General features: G+C 35.6%; 1 pseudogene; it reads right to left on the reverse strand.

Annotated features, from left to right (window-relative positions):
- Positions 1-243: 243 nt before the first annotated feature.
- LOC114022905 lies at positions 244-1,213 on the reverse strand (annotated as a pseudogene).
- Between the last annotated feature and the right edge of the window lie 7,147 nt (positions 1,214-8,360).

Here is an 8,360-nt window from a genome sequence, read left to right on the forward strand (position 1 = left end):
TTTTCCACATTTACCTCTGGTGGTACATTGACTTCTTGAGTTTGTGATGACACAATCCATTCTGAAAATAGTCTTGTTTTCTGAACTTGAAATTAAGATAACAATAATCCCCTAGTTACCAATTTCTGTACTCATTAATTAACTTCTCAATTAGACTTTATACTTTTCTAACAGACTTCATCCTATCCAAAGTATTACTCTTCCATTTTTTTGGATAACATTGTTTATGAAAAGCTAGGAACCTCAGTGTACAAGTTTTCTTGCAAATATCCCTGAGATTTTTTTCTCCATAATTTTTCTCAGGACATTGACTACTTCCTCATATCTCAGGGTATAAATAAAAGGGTTTAAAAAGGGAATTATTATTGTATAAAAAATAGCAATGGGTACGTCTATGGCTCCTTCATTAACTGCACCTGCCCGAATATACATGACGAGAATAGAACCATAGAATATTGAGACAGATATAAAATGGGATGCACAGGTGGAAAAGGCTTTGCCTCGTCCCCCCTTTGATTTCATCTTAAAGATAGTAAAAAGGATGTAAAGATAAGACAAGAAGACAACACCTATAGTGAAGACTTGAATCTAGCCTGAGAAGATGAATACCATCAGTTCATTAATATAAGGGTCAGTACAAGAGAGTTGGTATAAAGCAAGAACATCACAAAAAAATGATTGATTTGGTGTGATTTACAGAAAGCTAATCTGAATAGAAAGCCAACATGAATCATGGAATGTAGGTTGCCACCTATGAGTGATCCAGTGATCATCTGAATGTAGAGTTTCTTTGACATAATGATGGGATAATGAAGTGGATTACATATTGCCACATAGCGGTCATATGCCATGGCTGCCAGGAGAAAACAGTCTGAAGTTTCAGAAAAACAAAGAAAATAAAATTGTGCCATACATTAGTGAAGGTAAATCATTCTATCCTTAGAAAATAAGTTCATTAACATCTTAGGAGTAATAGCACATGAGCAAATCGCATCCATAAATGCCAAGTTACCAAGAAACAAATACATAGATGAGTGGAGTCGAGGTTCAATTGAAATTAATTAATTAAAATTAATATCACCAGTCCAATGTTGACTATTACGGTTATCAGGTAGATTATAAGGAAAATTATGAATAGAAGAATCTGCAGTTCTTGGTGACTTGTTAATCCAATGAGGATAAACTCAATTGTCAAAGTGATATTCTCAGCCATCTCATTCTCCTGAAAACAAGGATTTTTTGGATGTATGTTAGAATGCAACTCAAAATGTAACTACTTCTTTCTGTTAGCTTCCTTCAGCAGAGATGAAAACACAAACAAGTCTATTTTCTTCCAGCATTGAATCATTAACTCAAAAGAATAGCCCCCTCAATCAATCAGTATTCATTAAACGTCAGGCCCTGTGCTAAGTGCTAGGGATATAAAAAGCACCAAAAGACAGTCCATGCCCTCAAGAAGCTCACAATGGGGGAGAAAATATGTAAAAAAATATATACAGGATAAATAGGAAATAATCTAAAGAAAGAAGGCACTAGAATTAAAAGGGGTTGCAAATGACTTCCTATTAAAGATGGTATTTTAGTTGAGACTTGAAGCCAAGGAAATCAGTATGCAGAGTTAAGGAAAGAGACCATTCCAGGCATGGGGGACAGCCAAAGCAAATGCGTGGAGCCAAGTGATGGATTGCCTTGTTCACTTCTAAGAGAATATTAATTTCTCTGAGCTTTTATGGTCATAGTTTCTGAAACTTTTTTGGGTTCCAGAGAGAGAATATCAAATTTGTTTGGCCTGGACTCTTTTTGCATGGTTTAAGAATCTATGCTGTCTTCAAAAGGTTCTTTTTCAAGGATTTATGCAAGCATAGTCTATTACCAAGGATCAGTGATTGAGCTCTGTATTTTCAAACAACTAAAATGGTAACAGTTTGTTGCCTCCTACATAATGGATATTTTTTAAAAGTAAGTCTCATTTGCTAATATTTTCCTGTAGTTAAAAATTACTATAACTAATGGTACATCTATTCCAAAATCACATGCTTTTCAATGTATTGAGCTTGGAAATTCCACAAGAATTAGCACTGGTGGATCTATGTTTTATCCATTTCACTATTCATTCTCAGACAATGTTATCAAAGACAAATGTTATCAAAATGCCTCTTTGTCAGGTATTGATACTCATTTCAATAACCTAGGAAGGCTTACCACAAAGCTTTGGATTCCCTTAAAATTTTAAATTAAAAATTCCCTTTAAATTCATACTGAATTTTTCTAAATCATTCTTGAATTTATTCATACTCATACTTGAGTAATGAATTCAATAAGATTACTACCCATTGTAGCACAATGATCTTCTTTTGCTTGTCCCCAAAGTTCCTTTTTTAAAGCTTTAAAGGTGTGCTATAATACTAGCTTTACAGATTTTGGTGACAATGTCTCTATTTACATTATTGATATCCTTTATTAAATGATAGGGACTGGATATATTGTTTCATTTGTGTTCAGAACTACACATATGGAAAAATTCCTTTTCCAATGCAGATTGGCACCTTCTCTGAAAATTATAGTTTTAGACTCATTGAGAAGTAAAGTGATTTGTTCAGGGTCACATAGAAAGTATGTGTCAGAGGTAAGACTTGAAACCAAGTTCCGTGGCTCTCTCCACTATATCATGTTGTTTGTCTTTATCCTTCATTTCAGCTGTGATTTTCTTATAATAAGGACTGCATGGAAAGCCATCCTTCTCCTAAATATTAGCTAGCATTTACATATCACTTCAAGATTTACAAAATTATTTTTATATATTATTTCATTTGATTCTAATGGGCCTGGAAAATATGCTAGATTCCCATTATTGATACAAGTTAGAAAATACAATGAACACACAAGCTATTTGTGGGCATTACTTTACAGGGTCAATCAATCAGCATTTATTAAAAGCCTATTCTGGGCATTGCTGGTACAAAGACAATAATAAAATAATTCCTACCCTCAAGGAGCTTATACCATATGCTATGTGTAGTATATAGCCAGGTACTATGCTACGTATTTAGGATATAAAGAAAAAACAAACAGTCTCTGCTATCATCAAAGAGCTTACATTCTACTGGAGGGAACAACTTGTACACATTTAAGACTCAGTGTGCTGGAGCCAGCTCAAATGGGCTGACAAAAGCAGATTGTTAAATGTTCAGTGTGACCATACCTTGGAAATTAGTAAATTCTGCAAATCAGGGCTTGATTTATGACTTTGTTAATTGTCTAAGAAAGTAAAGGAGAAAATGTTAATAATGTAGCTTAAACTGAAAAGTGTGTCATGCATAGATTTCCCATTCCCTAGAGAGCTAGTTGTTAAATGTTTACCAGCATAACCCTGTAGCTTAGTACATGCATACACAAACACACACACACACACACACACACACACATACATATACCCAAAACAACAACAACAACAACTAGCTCTCTGGAGAGTGGGAAATAGATATAAACATACATACATACGTATACATATGGAGAGAGAGAAAGAGAGAGGAAGGATGAGAAGAAGGAGAAGGAGAAGAAGGAGAAAGAGGAGGAGGAGGAGGAAGAGAAAGAAAAGGAGAAGAAGGAGAAGAAATATACAGAATAAAAGCAATATGATTTCCCCAGGAAACATCTTTTGTTTTTAAAGCTAGCTATGGCTTTTATTTCTTTTTCATCCATCTCTTGTAATTTTTTCCTCTAAAATTTGTTATATATTTGTATATTACTCTCCAATCAGAGGTCACATCTAGCCCAGGGATTATTAACCTTTTTGTTTCATGAACACCTTTGATAATCTGGTGAATCTTAAGAGTGCTTTCTCAGATAAATGTTTTTAAATACACCAAATAAAACTCATAGGATTGTAAAGGAAACCAATTAGACAGTAATCAAAAAATATTTTAAGTTCTCAATCTAGTCCTAGGTCTCATCCCTTTATAACTAGATCACTGAAAACATACTTTATTGGTCTCCTTCTTCCCCCTCTTGACTTAGATGAACTTTTATCAAAGGAAAAGGGTATCCATCCAAAATAGCACTACTCATGAAAAGTAAAGGTTAATCTCTGAGTAAGGCATCTAATCTCCCTCAGACTCAGTTGCCCTACATGTAAAATAACAGTTTGGACTAAATAGGCTCAGAAATTCTATCCAGCTCTAGACCTATGACCTTATGATCCTGTAAAAAGACAAAGACAAGTAGAAAATAGACAGCTAGGAGGCCCAGTGTATGCACTGGGCCTGGAGTCAGGAAATTGCTGTTGGTCAGTCCTTTCAGTCATGTCCAACACTTCATGACCCCATTTGGGTTTTCTTTGCAAAGATACTACAGTCATTTGCATTTCCTTATCCAGCTCATTTAAAGATGAGGAAACTGAGGCAAACAGGGTTAAATGACTTGCCCATGGTCACACTGAGTGACTAAGTGTCACTTGCTAAATGCCTGAGGCCAGATTTGAACTCAGGAAGATGAGTCTTCCTGAGTCTTTCCACTGTGCCACCTAGCTGCCCTACTTGCTCTAAGAAGACCAGAGTTTCTAATCTAGCCTCAGACTACCTGTGTGACCCTGGGCAAGTCACTTAACCTCCATTTTCCTCAACTTTCTCACCTGTAAAATGGAGAAAATAATAACACCTACTTGCCAGGGTTATTGTGAGTATTAAATAAAATAATATGCGTAAAGTGCTTAGCACAGTGCCTGGCAAATAATGTCAATCAAAAATAACCTCACAAGCCCATGAGACACTGCTCTGCAACTAGATTTATTACAAGAGAAATGAACATGCATGTGGAACCCTAAGCAAGTCCATAGAGTTTACAATTCAAACAGAAGCTTGCATATTTATGAAATTGTCACAAAGAGGAGGGGTAATAGAAATCTCCCTCCAACTGGGAGTGGCAGGGAAGGAGAAACCATGAATAATTAAGATGGAAAAAACAGCATTCTTTTCCCTTGCGAACTGCTATGAAGATAGGAGGGTCTGCTTATCTACAAAGATCCCATTTGCACAGTTTCCCAGTCTAGTACAAATTGATTGGCACCTGTCTTGACATCCAGGAACACACAGGGAGCCCAAAACACAAATTATGTCAACTGGGATAGTGTTGGGGGGGAAGGGGGCTGAATGTTCGTCCTTGACATGTTGAGGGCCGCTTGCATATTCTGGATCCAAAGTTTCTGGAAAATATGGTGACTCAAAAGGACAAATTCAGGGATCCCTTAACCTTTGTAAGGGCTATATAAATGTTAGCTAATAGTAGTAGCAGTAACAGCAGCAGCAGCAGTGGTAGTAGTAGTTGTAGTAGTAGTAGTAGTAGTAGTAATTGGTTGCTAGGGGCTCAAACTGAAAGAGATTCAAGCAAATGTGTTTGGATTTTGGATGCAGTGTGCCACAGCAGAAAGAAACCTGAGTTTCAAGTTGTAAGACATGAGTTTATATTTCTCTCCTGCCATTTCCTATCTGTAAGGCTTCAGAAAAGTCCCTTAACCTTTCTGGATTTCAATTTCCCCCTCTATAGAATGAGGGTGTTGGACTGGATGATCTTTAAGGTTTCTTTACATATTTTTTTTATTTAAGTAAATTTTTTTCAATCAACAAAAATCTACCTTACATTCCTCTCCTCCCCTTCCAAGCAAAACAAATTTATGTATTGGCCATGCTCAAAAAAATGTATGTATGTATGTATGTGTATCTATTTGTTGCTTTAAAATATATGTGGTTTTATGTATATCCTTTCATATGTGTGTGTACATATATGCATGCAATTATATACTCCACATCTTTTACCTAGCAGGAAGTGGGTAACACTTTTCACCATTATTTCTCTAGAATTGTGGTTGATCATTACACTATTAAGACTTCTAAGTCTTTCAGAGATGTTTGTCTTTACAATATTGTTATCATTCTACAACTTATTCGCCTGGTTCTATTCACTTAACTTCACATCAATTCATATAAGTCTTCCCAGATTTCTCTCAAATCATCCCCTTCATTATTTCTTACAGCATTCCATCATATTTATATACCATAACTTGGTTAGTCATTTCCTGGTGTCTGGGAACCCTCTCCAATTCCCATTATTCATCCTCAGAAACCAATATAAATATTTTTACACATCCTTACTTAGAATTTATTTTTCTTTGGACTTAGCCCTAACTTAATTTACTCTTCCTCCAGTTCGCCCTTCCCTGCTTCCTTTTCCCTCAAATTTCCCTTTTGATTGAATCTATTTATCTCAAACCACATGTGTATATGTGTCTGTATTCTTCCCTTCTTTGACCAGTTCAATGAGAGGGAGGTCAAGTGTCAATTGCTCCTCCAACCCCTTCTTCTTTGTATAGACTTTTTTCCTCATGCACCCCAATTATATTAATTTTCTCTAAACTTCTTTTCACTGCTCCCCAATAATATATTTTCTTCTTCTCTTTTTCCATTCTTCTTTTAAAATCAAGACATAACAGAATCATTCCCAGATCTTCTGTCTAGTTAGACGTCCTCTATGACCCGGATGATAATAGCAACTACTGTGTTGCCATCTATTCCAACTCATTTATAAAAAGAATCACTACTATAACATACCCAACAAGTGGTGATCCAGGAGCTACTTGAAGACCTCCAAGGAGAAAGAACTCACCACTTATTGAGGCAGCCCATTCCAATTTTAGACAACTCTAATTGTTAGAAAGTTTTTCCTGACAGTAAACCCAAATTTGCCTCTTTGCAAAATCTACCCATAGCACCTCTGGAACCAAAGAGAACAACAAATATAATCACTTCTCCCCACGACAGCCTTTCAAGTAACTGAAGACAACTATCATGTCCCCACCCAGCCCCATCAAGACTTCTTTTCTCCACTTTCAATTATCCTAATTCCTTCAATTGTTCTTCATATGACATGGGCTCAAAGCTAGTCACATTTTTGTTTACCCCATTCTGGATACTTTCAAGCTTATCAGTGTCCCTCTTAAACCAAGGTAGCCACAACTAAACATGACTACAGGAAAAGTCTGATGAGATGAGATGAAATAAATTTGCTCTTATTCTGTCTAGTATTGTTTTCTTTTCCATGTTTATATACAATATCTAGCCTTGTCAATTAAATTGTACACAATTTTTGATCAGGAAATGTTTGTTATACTCTTTCTTTTAGTCCTACACAAGACCATGATGGTGAATACCTACCCAGTGAATATTTGTTAAAGTGAATTTTCTCAGATTTTTGCAGATTTTAGAGCTGCATGTGAGTTTTCAATGCCAGATGGCTTAAAATGTCTGTCAGTATCTCAAAGAATAAAATAAACATATGAAAGTTTTGTTTTCTCACTCACTAAGTAGGCAATTAATGACATTTGGGAAAATACTTCTTGAATTTGCTGACATACTCAACAATTGCTTTCTTATATATCACTGACAACTTGCTAAAACAACATGAAAGCAAGCATAAGGCACTGTATTCCCAAATAAAAGTATCATTTCAGCAACAACAATAGTAGTTTACATTTATATACTATATTATCATGTCTTGGAGCATAAGAAGTTGCTCCTTTCTGAGACAATCCAGCTCCCTGAGCTGGATTTTGTATTGCAGTAAATGTCGTATACCTATTACATAACTATATATAGCAATTGTGATCCATCTTCTCTTTTTTCTCTGTGCCATATACTTGTACCCTCCAGGTGCCTTCCAGGACAGATTAGAATTCCCCTCTACTTAGTCAGGCTTTTTCCTTTGATTTCTCCTAGAAGATCTTTTATTTTTTCGCAAAGGGACTTAATAATTTTTCCTGGTAGCTAAAGAATAGGAAAGATGATTCCCTCCTCCAATTCTTTTATTTTAATTTCTAGGAAAGGGACTACTTTGGACATTATGTGAACATTGACATTACTTGGTATTGGCAAAGTCATTGAACATAGAGCATTCTCTGGACATCACCAAAAAGCTCCCTTCACTCTCTTCCATTCTTACTCAGTCCTCCATTGTTGCCATTACTGGTTCTTTCTAACTCTTAAAGTCTCTGCTATGTCAAGTGGGCTGGCAGAGTTCATTCTTGGAGTCTCTTGAGTGAACTTAATTTTTATATTTGTGTGCATACTAATGTACATACACATATAAAAATTCAAGTGTATATGTGTATATATATGTACATATATATATATATATATGCAATTTTATCTAACTGCTTTGATTGGCAATTTTAGTACATCTTGTCATGACCTAATGGAAATAAAAGTTCCTCAGGGTGTTCATAAGAAATTCAATTACTAGCAAGGGTCATCTAATTCATTGTCAAATACAACTGGATAGACAATGGTTACAGTTGTCCATTGGTATAAATC

The sequence above is a fragment of the Vombatus ursinus genome, unplaced genomic scaffold, assembly GCF_900497805.2.
Source record: "Vombatus ursinus unplaced genomic scaffold, bare-nosed wombat genome assembly UNPS02014814.1, whole genome shotgun sequence".
NCBI lineage: Eukaryota > Metazoa > Chordata > Mammalia > Diprotodontia > Vombatidae > Vombatus > Vombatus ursinus.